The 15,134-nt window shown below is 47.8% G+C and overlaps 1 long non-coding RNA gene across 15 annotated transcripts in view; it reads right to left on the bottom strand.

The window, feature by feature from the left end:
- LOC140529366 (uncharacterized) overlaps positions 1–15,134 on the bottom strand; it is a 35,074-nt gene that overhangs the window by 18,838 nt on the left and 1,102 nt on the right. For 5 of the 15 annotated variants that reach the window (XR_011975519.1, XR_011975532.1, XR_011975527.1 and 2 more), the window contains exon 1: positions 5,058–15,122. This is a non-coding gene — a long non-coding RNA (uncharacterized lncRNA). Of the gene's footprint in view, positions 1–5,057; positions 15,123–15,134 lie in introns of those variants that run through there. The other 10 variants (XR_011975520.1, XR_011975521.1, XR_011975524.1 and 7 more) reach the window with 7 other exon arrangements.

Genomic DNA, 15,134 nt, shown 5'->3' with positions numbered 1-15,134 from the left:
AGGCCAACAAGTCCCTGTCTCAGCAGACTCCTGTCTTACTCTGGGGGTTCTCAGACAGATTACGTGCTTCTTCCTGCTACTCTGTCCTTGGGGACCTGATTCACAGCTCAGTGTCCTTCAGGTGACAGCTCCCTTCCCTCTGGGCAATGTCTCAGCTCTTAGAAGCTGGAAAGTTTTCACCAGATTGTAATCTGGCCTGAGATTTCCTTTGCTTCAGCCCATGCCAGGTCTACATGTCCTTCTTTTGAGATTTTCTTGGCTTCTGTTCCTCTGTCTTTCCTCTCCAAACCTTGAAATTCCCACCCCCATTTCAGAGTTTCATGCCTCATTTATGGACCCGATATCCACACATCCTTATTCCTTCAGAAAGACAGTCTCTCCCTCCCTTCTTGTTTCCTCTCTTTCTATCCTCTTCTCTGTCTCCCTCTCCCTCTCCCTCTTTTCTATTCTTTTTTTCTTCTCTTTTCTCCCCCATATGTCTTCCTCTCTCTCCCCCACTTCTGTCCCTACCTCCCCAATGGTGGCCACACTCACCCCATACCCTCTCCCCTGTACTGTGCTGAGACAGTGATAGACTGCCAGGTACCCCAGATTCACTCACTCTATCTCCACACTAGACGTTTCTTTGGGTCCCCCTGTACATCACAATCAGCCCTGCACGGGATCTAGAGCTAGAGAGACTGAACCATTTCTCAGGATCCTACTGACCCCCTCATGCATGACCCTTTGAGGAGGAAACCAAACCAGGCCTAAACCCCATTTGCTACAGACTCCTGAAGCCCAAGAAAAGAAGAGTAAGATTAAGGACCCTGTGGTCACCTGGATGCAAATAGCAAGAGGTGGCCTCTCCTCTCTGGGAAACACAGCAGGGGAGAGAAGGCAGTCAGCACCCATCAGAGAGAGCACGCCCTGTGAGTGCCGCTGAATTGAGTCTCGATCTTGCCATGGCGACCTCTGTGCTGGCCAGAGCCAAGATCCCTACTTAACATTTCACAATACCATTTAGCCTGTGGTCATCCAGAACCACGACTAACTTTCAAGATGGAGCTGACCAATCAAGTCCTCATTACACACAGACAATGAAGCCCAGACACCTTCCTCCTCCATTCCTCCCAAATAACTGGCATCTTGTGGATGCCAGACCTCAGAGGAAACCCAAAGGATGTCTCCAAGGCTTCCAGGCATTTGGGGTATAAAGGACAATAAGAACGTGCCAGATTTTTCTGGGGTCATCCCTAGTTAATGCTGACCCTTCCCTTATCAATGTGCTCTAAGAAGAAGGCAATATAAAAAAGTCCCAGACTTTAGGATCCCATAACAAAGGTGGGGAAGGGGAAGTCATCGTCTAGAGGTGGGGGAGATAAAGATGGAGTGGAGTGATGGGCGCATAATTAGGAGAAGACAAGTAGGAAGCACTAGGGTGATATCTGAAACTTCAGCAGAGACAATGTTACCCTCTGCCCACATTCCAACTCTGCCAAGGGAGGCCCTGGACAAAGGAAGGTCAACTGCCCGCTGGGCTAACCCAGACATCCCCAAAGGCTCCATTTCCCACTGGGAGCTTCAGACACATCTAGTTATAGCCCCAACCCCAGCACCCTGGTTTCTACCTAGCCCAGGTCAGGGCCCAATGGAGACCTCTTCAGGGGCTTGGTCTGCTTCCACATCTGCATGTTCCTGGCAACAACTTAACTATTCACAGAGAGGATTTCATTCCAGAAAGCCCCAACCACCTAGATGTAGATGAAACTCCTATCTGCCAAGTTCTTTGTCTATGTGTGTGTTGGGTGAGGGGGAGGGAGGAAGAAATAAGAACAGTGAATGAAAAAGCAGGGTACCTGAAACGAATTCCTAATCCTCCTAGGAGGATCTCAAAGCCTCACACAAAGACAAAAGTCTCAGGCAGGCTATGTCGGAGAGGCAAGCATTCTGAGCCCGAGACAAGGCTGGGCCAGACCAGCCTGACAGAAGCTGAGGAGTGCTTGGGCGGGGGGGGGGGGGGGGGGGGGGGGGGGGAGCCATCAGATCAAGGGCTCAGTCCTCTTACGGTATCTTCTCTCATTATCCAAATACAAAGCAGGATTCTTTTCCTGACGCAGACGAATTTGGTGTGGCTAATTAGAACAGGTCCTATTTATGAGAGGGGCAGAGACTTCCTGATGACGTGGCCAGTGCTCCAAAGGGCTGCCGTCTCCACTGTCACCATAACATGACCAACCCCTAGTACCGCCAATCATCATTCTTTTTATTATCGTCACTATTATTGTTACTGTATCACTTGTGTGTCAACTGCTTGGAAATGTTTTGTAATCGGCCTGCTGGACAGGGTTCAAATTTTTTTTTTTTTTTTAGAGAGAGGGCAATCAGGGTCTTGAGAGTCAGGGTGACTCAGTCAGTAAACTAGCAATTTAGAGATGGAAGCCCAGGGTCTGGTCACCCATTTCCACAGTTTAACCTACAGATCACAGCCCCCAACGAGGCTGTAGACTGGAACAAAGGTCATTCATTTTTAAGACAGAAAACCAGCAAAAAAGCATCAAAGGAGGATGCTTCATGCTCCTGGCACCGCCTCCCTGAATGCCCGTCTCCCCAAGTGGGCTCTAAGGGCCACAGAGCTGGGAAAACTAGCCTGAAGTCCTAAACTCTGGATAAAGGGGATGGGGTGGGGCAAAGTTTCCATTCAGTTACTCAGGAGAATTCAAAGTCCTGCAGTTACCTTCCTCCTCCCTCCTCCAACCACCCTCTTCCCATTATAGTTCTAGCTACAAACCAATACACCCAGCAATGAAAGCCTAGACCTCCCTACCCTGCTTATTCCTAGGCAAGATGGTAAGAGACTGCAGCGGGTCTTTCTCCTCCTGCCAACTCCCCTCAGTCTGTTCCCCTACTCACCTTGCTAGCCCTCCTGATCCCATTTCCACAAAAGTATGGGGAAACAAAGCAAGGCAGTGATTTATCAGTGTTGGAAGACATGAAGCCAGCTAGTCCAACCCCCTCATTTCACAGATGCATAACTAAGCAGGTTCTTTCTCAAAATCTGACACATCACGGGTGCGATTTGAACCCAAGTTATCTGATGCCAGCCCATTTTTTTATTTCACCTTTGAAATTTTTAAAATTGCAATCTTTCACTTTTCTGTCATCTTCATTTCTTAGTGTCAGTGGTTATTATTTCTATTGTACCATACTGTCCTCCTCTTTTTGGAACATCCTTCACTGAATTCTACTTGGGGATATCCCACCAAATGAGCTAACAGGTCAGGATCCGGTAGGGTGACACCAGTGACACCAAGCTTCGCTCATTTGGAAGGAAGGCAAAGGGTGAAGGCCCATGTAGTCTAAGCAGGGCTAATTTTCTAATAAGCAGCCCAATGACCCACTGGTCAGCTCACATCATATTAAAATAGTTTTCTCTGCCACAGACATACAAGTCCCTGGACCAAGCAGCTCAGCTTGAGGATAAGGCTGGGGCCAGTTGGGCAGGTGAGAGATAAAGGGACAGCAACAGAAGATAGCAGACTGCCCATCCCATCCAAACTCACAGCAGGACATGCTCGTCCAAGAGTCCAACTTCCTTTTGTGGGCAGCTCTCTATTCTCTGTTCTAGAACAGCTAGTTTCAGAAACTCAAAAATGAGTAGAGGGAGACTGGGGATAGTGTTTAACAGGGCTTTTATCGAAGGCTATTATGATCTCCAACTTAGATGCTTCTCTGCTCATATCCCTTGGTGCTTTTCCTAAGAGGGATAGGCATAGAAGAAAAATAAAAGGGAGAAGAAGAAGGAAAGTTAGGGGACCCAGTTGGTCAAAATATGAGGAGGCAGGTCAGAAAACTCGCTGGGCAAACAGGAAATGCAGAAGCTGGAAGCTGAGATCCCTCATGAAGTACAGTTGGGTCTTTGTTCCCATCATGGGCACTTAAGCTGTCTTCTGACCCCCAGCACTTTCCACAATGTACTGGACCCCCAAGATCAGAGCCTCAGAGAGATGCTATCTAACTGGCTTTGTAGGTGAACACTGATCACAGACAGTCAAAGTCACGAGGTGCCTGTGGGGTATTTTCTCTCCTGTTTGAGCCAAAAAAGACTAATTCATTTCCTCCCAAAGGGAACCATGGATTCCTTCACTACATCAGCATCTGCCGTAAGGGAGGTTATGTGAAAGAAAACATGAGGTCTCTTCGTCACATAATTCAACCAAGATAAAGGCTGCAATTCCCTCTTAGGTATCAGCTCCCTGATAATATCACCCATGAGGATCCAGCCGGTCTCCCCTTGGATGGAGGGAGCGACAGCCACATTAGATGAGAGCAACATCAGTCCACACACACAGAAGGTCCCCAGCAAGACTACAGCATGATACTAGAACTTAGCAAGAAGCCACATTCAAGACCAATTAGCCTGGATTAACAAGCAAACTCTAGCGCAGCTCCAGGTCTAAAGACAGTAAGGATCAACAGGACCTTCAAGACCATGAAGACAACACTGTGTCCTGGCCCCTCTCCACCAATCTCTTCTCTAAAGCAAGAAAATAGGTGCAGTGAATAAAGCAAAGACCCTGGAGTCAGGAGCACCTGAGTTCAAATCCAGCCTCAGATACTTGAAATTTAACTAGCTGTGTGGCCCTTGGCACTTCACCCGGATTGCCTTGCCTTCCCCTCTCCTCCCCTTCCCCCCAAAAAAGCAAGAAAAATTACAAACTTCTGAAAGCTGAAGGAATGGACTAGGGATCAGAGATCAAGACCTCTCCTGCATATTTAACCCTTCAACAGTACAACAGCAAATCTAACCCATACGAGGACTGGAAAGGATGAAATGAGTAATGAACGTATATTTCTGAAGGCCTAAAAGAAGCTGGCAAACACACGGACCACAGACAAGCCAAAACCACAGGAGGCCTTCAGGATATCTCTTCTAATGAAATCAAATGAGATAACATGTGTAAAATGCACTGTAAACATCGAAGCACTATACAAATGATAGTTATTATTGTGGCTGTTGCTGTTAGAGCCAAAAGAGACCAACCCAGTCCCTCCTGGGCCATGACGGTTTCACTTACCGTGGAGGCTCTCCACCAATGCTCATGTGAATTGGGATTCATCATGTAGGTGGGCAGGTTCTCAAAGGCCCTCCAAGAGGAACGAGGCCTGAATCCCTGCAAGGAAGGAAGGGGAGAGAGTGAGCTCAGGCTTGTGTAGCTGAGCCCTGGACCAACTGACTGCTCACGACTCAGCTGAGGACTAGTCACTAAGGGTGTAGCGATGAGATTGGAGACATAATTCTCACAGCCTTAGCTGCTCTGGGACTGGCTCCTGCTCACCATCTGAAGCACAGTCCAAATCTGAGGAGGCCCATTTCTTTCTCCTGATAAGAACTGGTCTGTTGGCCTGCAGAGCTTTCTGAAATGCAAAGATGCTCACATCATACATATTATACAGACCTGAGTCACAGGAGTAAAAGTACTCCTAGTGAATACTTTTGTAAAGATGGAAAGCAAAGGTCAGAGAGCATATCCAGGTCTGCCAAAGGTGTCCCAATCCAACAAGTCAAAGGGTTTCCCTGATTGTTCCTGTTATGTTTTTTTAAAAACATTTGGAGGGTGAGTATACATGTGATGGAGGCTTGCTTTGAAGGATGGTGAAGAAATAGGAGAGGATCTAGGGTGGTGGGTGACTATACTTGCAAACTTCTTGAGGACAGGGACCATTAATTCTTGACTTTGGACCCTGAGCACCTAGCATAGTGCCTTGCACATAGCTTGATGAACTGAACTGAATTATCCCTATCTTCTGAGAATGAATGTCATCTTGGTCAGATTTCACAGTTCATGACCAGCCTGCACACTTCCTCCTCTCCAAATCTAGACAGAATTTGGAATGAACTTTCAGGATGCTCCACTGGGCATAGAGATGAGAGACTTTATTCTAACTTTCATTTTCAGGGCACGGCAAAAAGTGTGTGTAGAAGGGGGATAGAGAAAGAAAGGGATACCAAGCTAAATATAACCTGATCTGCCTGTCTTCCTCAGTCCCCCCAAACAGAAGAGACCTGCCCATACCACAAACAGACTACCCTCATCTGATGACTCCGGGGAAACAAAATGGAGGGGATTGTGTAATGGTTCAGCCAGGACTCAGGGGCAAAGAGCAGCCCATCCTCGCACATACCCCTGAGATGATGGGGTTGATGGATATAAGGAACCAGAAATAAAATTATGTCTAGCATGGCCAGCTCTAGAAAGATTTAGAATCCTATGGCTCCAGAACTTACACAGTGCCTAGAACAGAGTAGACGCTTAACAAATAAATATTCATTGACAATATGCAGAAAAAACTGTGTTGAGGACCCTTTACACCACAAGAGTAGTAAAGGAATCAGTAAGTGGAAACTTGCTCCAAATTTGGACATAGAAGGAAAATGGGATCCCAAGACTGATTTTCCAGTAAACTGACCATTAGCTTAGCCCTAGTCTGCTCTCCAATAGAAGCCAGCGACTGAAGCTCTGACAGACTCTGACAGACACATCTCAGTGCCTCAATGAAACACAGACAGACGTAGGGGCACTAATATGCCTTCTCAGTGGCTGGTTTCCTCCACCCTGACACTGACCAAAAGTGATATGGACAACTCCCAGAAAGGCCCACTGCCCAAGATGGATGTCTCCTCATGCCCTCCTGCTCAAGGACTGACCAACAGGGCTACAGGAAAATCCTCAGAGGATTTCTGGCCCAAGAAACATGCCTGACATTTGGGGAGGGAAGATCTAGAGGAAAAAAAATACTGCCTGGCAGGTTTCACTTCTAAACCCCAAGGGCTGGCATTTTCTCCTCTGAGGTACACACTGGGCTATCATGCGGTCTGACCCTGAGACTCTGGTCCCAGTCCCTTCTTCAGTCTGACCCCAAACAAGCTAATTTTCAAGTCGATGGAGCATCGGACATGAGGTTGAAAGCTCCCTCTCAGGGCTCACAACATAATGAGTCATCTTCCAAGGGGGAAAAAAACAAAACCCAGCATCCATCACTAGGGTGCCTCTCCTTTCCCGCAATTATCAACAGAGGTTTGTCAATCTCTGCTCCTGAAGCCCCAGAAATGAAAGGCAGGGGACCTGGACTCTCTCTATCCACAGGGCTCACTGTCTCCAGGAACCAGACAGTCATTATTGACACTCTGGGAGGGGAGACTTTAGAGGGAAAACTAATATGGCTCTCAATGGGACTTCCACAGAACTAATTCTCCCTAATTCTCTATGCCCTATCTTTGAGAATCCCCACTTGCTCCCTTGTACCCTAATGCTGCTTCAACCACCTGATGTAGAAACCCAAGTATGCATGAAATACAGTGTCTTAGTGAGCCTTCCTCACAGCAAACCTATGAGGTAAGTAGCACCAACAGGCTTATGCCCACTTTACAGGTGAGGAAACTGAGGAAACTGAGTATTGGAGACTGGCCTAAACACTGGTTTTCTGACTGTATGTAATGCTCTTCCCACTGTACCTGGTGATAAACACAGACAGCAAAGACTTGAAGCGTGTGGCTTCAGCTTCAAGAGGGTTCAAGGCAAGAGAGTTCCCTCAGAGTTGTTTTTCCCATCTGCAGGACTGAGTAACATGCACAAGCTTTCATCGCCTCTGTTTCTACCAAGTATGCTTGCAGAACACCATTTCTTGGCCCCCAAAGGTCTGCTAGATGTAATCAGGCAATGTGAAAGTGAGAGGCAATATAGCCTAGTAGAGAGTAGTTGTCAAGAGACATAGGCCCAAATTCCTGTTTCAAACCCTTACTAGCTGCTCAACTATGGACAAGTCACCTAAGATCTCTGAGTCTCCACTTCCTCATCTATAAATCAGTGTCATGGGGGTGTCAAGTGGATCAAGGGAGACAACATACACAAAGTACTTTGTAAGTCTTGAAACTACAATGCCAACAATTATTTATAGAACTATTTTCTTCCACCAAATTTTCCATAGGGGCACCTAGGTGGTGCAGTGGATAGAGCACTGGCCCTGGAGTCAGGAGGACCGGAGTTTAAATCTAGCCTTAGACACTAGCTATGTGACCCTGAGCAAGTCACTTAACACTGATGGCCCCTCTCTCATTTTTTCTATAGTCACAGTTTTTTAACATTTGAGAAGGTGAGCCCAAAACAAGTGTTAAGTTGACCTCTACAGCCCAGAGTCCTATACCTTGAGGACTATGCTGTCAGGTACATTTAGAGGTAACCAGAAAAACCAAGACTGGAAACAGAACTGGAACCAGAGAAACTAGAATGCCTTAGACTTGATTTTGCAAGTACTGAGGAATCAGGGGCAACTAAGTAGTGCATTGGATAGAGCACCAGTGCAGGAGTCAAGAGGACCTGAGTTCTAATCTCACCTCAGACCCTTGACACTAACTAGCTGTGTGACCTTGGGCAAGTCACTTAACCCCAATTGCCTCATCCTGGGTCATCTCCAGTCATCCTGATGAGTATCTGGTCACTGGATTCAGATGGCTCTGGAGGAGAAGTGAGGCTGGTGACCTGCACAGCCCTCCTTCACTTAAAAAACAAAAAACAAAAAACAAAGTCAAGTGCAAGTCATGTCATCATTTCTCTCATGGCATGGTCTTCTTCGGCAGTGAAGGATGAACACACACACTGAGGAATCATGATAAAATGTCTGAGCAGGGCAGAGTCATAACTTCTGCCTTTTAGATTATCTAACTGCTTCTGTACTTACTAGCTGCATGACCTGGCACATTGCTCTCTAGGTCTCACCTTCCCTATCTGTAAACTGAGGGGGGCTGGATTAGATAGCCTTTGAATGTCTCTTTCAATGCTAAATTTATGATCTTATAAAACAAGATGGCGATAGAAAAAGCATGAGATATTACAAAAGGAGACTAGGAAAGGCTTGGCATTCACTGTATATGGAAGTGAAGAAGCTTGAGGAGGGATGACAAGATTCCAAGCCTAGGTAACCAGAAGGCCAATGGTGCCATTAGCGGGAATAAGGAAGTCTGATGTAAAAGTAAGGGAGGGGAGAGAAAACCAGCTCAATTTCAGCTGCGTCATATCTGCGGTAGCAGTGGGACATCCAAGTGCAGAGGTCCACTAGCTAGTTATTTTTTTTTTTAAATAAGAACTCTGATTATATTGGTATTAAGGAATGTCTTTTGAGGAACTTCCTCTACAAATACAGGGCAGCCCCTTCTCTACCATTTAAAGTCTTAGTAAGTTACTTAAGACACTGATTTTTCCAGGGTCACACAGTCCAGCCCGCATCTTCATGACTCTTTATCCATTACATGATGCTATCTCTGACAGGTATTTACCAAAAGATAACTGGAATTTGAAAGAAAATCCATAAAATGCTGGGGCTGGAGATAAAGATTTGAGAGTTATCTTTATGGAAGTGCTGTGGTGCGTCTAAGGGAGACAGATGGTCTGAGGGGGAGAGTGTAGTGATAGAAAAGAAGACAGTTAAAGCAAGAACCTTAGGAAATAATACCGAGATTAAGAGAGCTGGGAGAAGGAAGTGATGCCACTGCAGGAGGCAGAGTAGTCGGGATCAAAGAGGTAGAAGGAGAACCAGGAGACAACAGTGCCACAAAAGGAGGAGAAGATTTTAGGAGGGAGGGGCTGGCAACGAATCAAATTACACGGAAAGCTTAAGTAGGACAAAGGCTGAAAAAGGCCAATGGATTTCGTCGGTCATCAGTGACCTTTCAGAGAGCATTTTAAGTAGAGTGGTAGGGCTACAATTTAGATTACAAGGGATTAAGGTGTGAGTGGGTGGTGAAGTGGACCAGCTAGTGCAGATAGATCTTTCTAAAAACTTGGCACCAAAAGAAAGTAAAGAGATAGGCCAATGGCAAAAGAGGGTTGTGGGGCCAAAGGGAAGTTTTTTGTTTTCTTTTTTAAGGCAGAGGAGACAGGAAAGGAAGAATGGATGGAGGGAGATCCTGGAAGAGGTGGACGGGAAACTCATGAAACAGAAGAAAGAAGACGGAATTCAGAGTCGAAAGACCTGAATTCAAGTCCTGCTATGTGACCTTGGTAAACCAATTCATCTTTTTTGGACCCTTCATTTCCTCATCTGCATGACAGTGATAACAATATTCTGCCCCTGTTGACCTCTGAAGGCAGGATCAAACGAAACCATATGGGTCAAGTGTTTTTGATCTCAAGACACAATACCCATGTCATCAGGAATTCAGCAGGAAAGGAGGGCCAGTTCTTCCTCTGGGCCATGAAAGAAAAGGCCCCCAACCTGTTCTCTCCAGCCTCATCTCTCCTTTCTGCTGCTCCTGTATTCTGTGTCCTAGCCAAGGAATGATGGCTTGCATTTGAGGTTTGTGGTGGGCTTTACAAATAGCATTTCACTGGATTCTTGCAATCATGCTGGGAGGCATGTGCTACTGTTCTCCCTATTTTACAGATGAGGAAATTGAGGCACAGAGCTGTTCAGTGACTTGCTCAGGGTTCACCAAGCCAGCGGTGTCTGAGGCAGGATTTGAAGAGTTCAGAGGTCTACCTACCCACTGTACCATCCAGCTGCCAAATACCATAATTTCCCACCACTTACCTCCAGAAGTGATCCTCCCCTCCCATGGTACTTTGCACACCTTTTCTAAGTTGCAGAATTATCCATGTACATGTTTTATATTACAGACAAGGTGACCAGTGGAAAGATACAAGAAGAGCTGGTTTCAAGTCTTGCCTGACACGTTAGCAGTATGATCCTATATAAGTCACTGAACTTCTTGGGGCTCCAGGCAGCTCTCAAAGTGTCAGAACAGGCACTGATGTGCATTCATGGGTAAAAGGAGGGTCCCCATTGGGAAGTCCCTACACCAATGAAATCAGAGGTTCCCCTTCCATCCTTTCTCCTCCCTACGTCATTTACCAATTAAGACTGTAAACTTCTTGAGGCAGCATGTTCCATTCTCCCCTGGGGCCTTGCACATGGCAGGCTGTTTTATAAATGTCGGTTTAATGGGTGAATAAAACAGGAGAGGGCACATGCAGACTTGGGACTTTGAGTACTGATGTTCTCCCTGGACAAAGAGCCTCAAGGGAAACTGAACCACCCTTGATCATCACCCTTATTTTAAAATTACCAAGAAGATGTCCTTTCGCCTGGATGGCTACTCCCTCCTCTGACACAGGTAGCAACCCTTAGGAGAGGGTCTCCCAAGTGCTTGCCGCTGACGGTCACCTGATGAATACTCTTCTGGTGACAAGCATCTCTGTATTAAGATGGGCTGGTCTAGGCAGACACACAATCCATGGACGGACTCTTGCCCACAGGCTCTGGCCTGGAGGACCCAGGATCTCCCCCGACTCGTGAGGAATCTTGGGAGAAGGAGCAGAGGTGGGGGAAGGAATCATCGGGTGGCCACAATACCAAAAGAGACCACCTGGGGGCCAGTCTCAACACTGCGAACCAAGGTGCAGGGGGAGAGATAGCCCCCTAGAGGCTCTTTGGGGAGAAATGATGGTAAATTTCAGGGATGCTGGAAGGATGTGCACACATGGAAAAAAAGAGGAGCAAACAATGAGTAGGGGGACTCCTTGAGAAGAATCAACCCATCAATCCTTGCATTACAGGGCCCTTTATTCTAGCTTCCTTCTCCCCACTCCCAAATGGCTCTCCCAATTTTCCATTATGGGCTGGCATATGTGGGGTGTAGTAAAGATACAGAGACAAGAACCAACGGGTGTGCAGAATTATAGCCATGACGTAGGAGTCTACACGGGGCAGCAGAGAGAGAACTCTGTTTGGAGTCAGAGGATGCGAGGTCGATCCCTATTTCTGGTATTTACTACTACCGACGCAACTACAGAGGAGACTCGGCCCCCTGGGCCTCGACTTCATCACTGCTAAAACGAGGGGTCACCTTTCAAGTCCCTCAGCTCTAGATCTAAGAATCACTATTCCTGACAAACAAGAGACATCATGGAAACCAGTAAGCACTCGTTCACATGCCATCAATGCTGGTGACAGGAGAATGGGCTGCCGGGAACAGTGGCCCACAGGACCAAGCCTTCTTGTGTTATGTGCTACGTCACTCACTCCAAAGGTCTTCACAAACCCACCCCAAAGTGCTCCAGGACTTTCTCTGATGAGTGGATTATCACAGTCTGTGCCTCCAAATACATTCTGACTTAGGAGAGCCCTACCCCACACAGCCAGCAGTCCTGGGCAGGGTCCCGGGACCAAGAACAATAAACATGTTTCTCCAAGTCTAGGTCTTTTGGGCAAGGGTGGTGAGCACAACAAAATCTTCCCGGCTCTGTCTCTGAGAACCTCCTATCACTGCCGCAATCTCCACTATGTCCTCTGCTGTTGCTTCTGCAGCTCTCCTAGTTCTCTACCTCCTTCCCCTCCCCCCACCGGCCCCCGCCCATTCTGCGCAATTGGCTCAGCAGGACCAGAGAAGCCCACTCCATCAAGGCAGGGACCGATGGAAACTCCCAAAGAGGAGAAATGGTCAAGAATTCCGATTCAACACCTCTGTGGACCCAGTGACAAACAACAAGAAAGGACAAGGGAAAGAAAGAGGACCAAGCAACTCTGTGCCATCTCACCCAACCCCCCACCTTTTAAAAAATCTTACTTTTTTAGTCATCATACCTTGTCCTTTGGAAAGATCCCCCCAAGTGAGCTGAGTTACAGAAGGAAGTTGAAAGGCCCCACTCTGTCTCCAGGGCAGGTGTTCCCAGGAAACCATAGGTGACAAAGACTGAAGACAGGGACAGAATAGAGTCTGTCCTCACATCCAGCTGGTGTTGTGACTGCGCAACCCTTCCGGGGCTGGTTAGCAGCATTGTTCATTAATTTCTACCCCAGTCAGGACCTTTCTTCTGTGTCTTCTGGACCCCAAGGGTGTGAGGGCAGGGGGGCACGCCAGAGGACAAGAGAAGGCATATAACATAGTTACATAAGACATAGGGTGGCAGGAGCCCTCGGTCAAAAACCTGGGGTGCAGTGCGGTGCTGGGCTGCATGAAAAGTTAGATGGCCAGGGCACGGGCTGAGTCTGCAGGTGAGGGAGGAGCGCTGATCTCAAGGGGCCTATTCCTTACCTGAACATCCATTTTAAATGAAGATCCTTATAAACATTTCTTTTTCAGATATTCCCGCACCCAACCAACTCCTGTTTCCCCCAAAAGCCAACAGCTGCTGCCCTAGTTTCTCTCTCCCAAACCTCTTCCCTTTAGATGAGAAGATACAGGTCAGAAAGCTCTTCTTCCATCAACTCATATAGAAAGCCCACTCAAGCAGGCAAGTGCATAGGCTAACATCCTGGGGTCATTCCACTCATATCCTTCCTCTTCCTACCCACCCACCTACCCAGCCAAGGTCTGATCTAAGGAAGACAAGTCTTTTCAGTCCACAGGCTGGCCCACCGCTGGCCCCTGTGGACCTAGGGCTATCTCTGGACGTCAGTGCAAATCTCTGGTCCCCAGAGAGCAGTATGGAGGCAGCAGGAAGCCCTGGGAGACAGCAGCCGCAGCCCTACCTTGCCCACGCATTTCCAGGGGAGATGGGAATTATTTTGCTGCAACACCAAGGTGCGGCCAGTGACAGCTGGAAACTCCCTCTTTTGAAATCAAATAGCCCAGGCAGCTTTTCTTCTGAGGCTGTCAACTCTTCTGCCTAAAATCAACTCTTCTCCCCTCTCCAAAAAAAAAATTTTTTTTTTTTAAAAGTTTGTACAGCTATAAGCTCATCTTACACCTATGGAGCAAATGTCAGTTCCTCAAATGCCTGGAAGCTTCAGGACAAAAGCACCCCCAGGCACTGTTGCACAAACATACACACCTCTGAAGAGCTTTCAGAGATCAAAACTGCTCAGTGCCCCCCCTTCCACGCTCCAACCATCATCATCACCCTACCCCCCTATTTCTCTCCAGTGAAATGGAAATTCAGATTTGATACCCAGTCCTCGACCAATCCAAAAGAGCTTTTCACCTGCCATCACCCTTCTCACCAATGGGAGGAAGTGTCTGGAGCCTGAGCCCTCCCCTGGCCAATGAAGGGCCAGCCCTGCCACTTAGTTAATGATGCAGCAGTACAGGGAAGGCCATCACATGGGAACTGGAGAGATGCCAACATGGAGACACAGAGAATGCAAGGTAAACAACTTTGCAACGCCAGAAGGATGACATTTAATCTCTAAATGCTGGCTTCCCCTTCTCGGCTCATCCTTAACCCTCTCAGCCAGGCTCAGCAGGTTCGGGGAGCCTCGATCCCCTGCCCCCTTCAACGTACCCATGACTGCGTCACCACTCACCACTTTGTTCCCCCAACTACGCAGTGACAAACCTTCCACAGCCTCAGCCCCCACCCCAGTACCCAGGTCCCACTCCACTTACCAACTCCTTCTAAACATTAATGATCCCCACTATGGCCAAACCTAAAGAGAGAGAGAGAGAGAGAGAGAGAGAGAGAGAGACAGAGAGACAGAGAGACAGAGACAGAGAGACAGACAGAGACAGAGACAGAGAGACAGACAGAGACAGAGAGACAGACAGAGACAGACAGAGACAGAGAGACAGAGAGAAAGAGAGCTCCTAAGTAACTTGTCCCTTCACCTTTTCTTTCCCTGACACCTCCCCCCCCCAACATTTCTACATCACAACTCTGCTGACTGACGGACAGACACCAAAACAGCCTGGGTCATCCGTCCATCCTGAAGAAAGGGACCACCTTCTGGGCTAAATGTGTGGATGGAGGTAGGAGCCCAGGGGGTGGGTCTGTTCCCTTCCTCATGACCCATGTCAGTTTGGACTAACACTAAGGAGAATGAAAATTAAAGTGGAAAAATTCCCTCCAGGAAAGGGAAACAGCCAAAAGCAAGAGAAAAGGGTCTAGGAGAAAAAGCGCCTCCCTCCACAGAAGAATCGCCCCCGATCCCAGAATATACGTACGTGGGGGAAGAAGGGGTACACACCACCAAGTCTGGGAGCCCGTCACAACTGCCTGTCGCCTCCTGCGCAGTCCCGGCTCTCTATCCAACCTGCCGTATGGTGTCGCAGGACAGAACGTTCCAGAATTTTGTCCCTGGTGAAGCCTGCCACCATCGCCCCGCAACCTCTGCCACCCCCCCCTCCCGTCCAGGCTCCTTCCCCACAGAGCCACCTAAGC

The sequence above is a fragment of the Notamacropus eugenii genome, chromosome 2 (genome assembly GCF_028372415.1).
Source record: "Notamacropus eugenii isolate mMacEug1 chromosome 2, mMacEug1.pri_v2, whole genome shotgun sequence".
In the NCBI taxonomy this organism is placed as follows: Eukaryota; Metazoa; Chordata; class Mammalia; order Diprotodontia; family Macropodidae; genus Notamacropus; species Notamacropus eugenii.
Note: the sequence above shows the minus strand (reverse complement) of the source record. Positions and strands in the feature narration are given on the sequence as shown.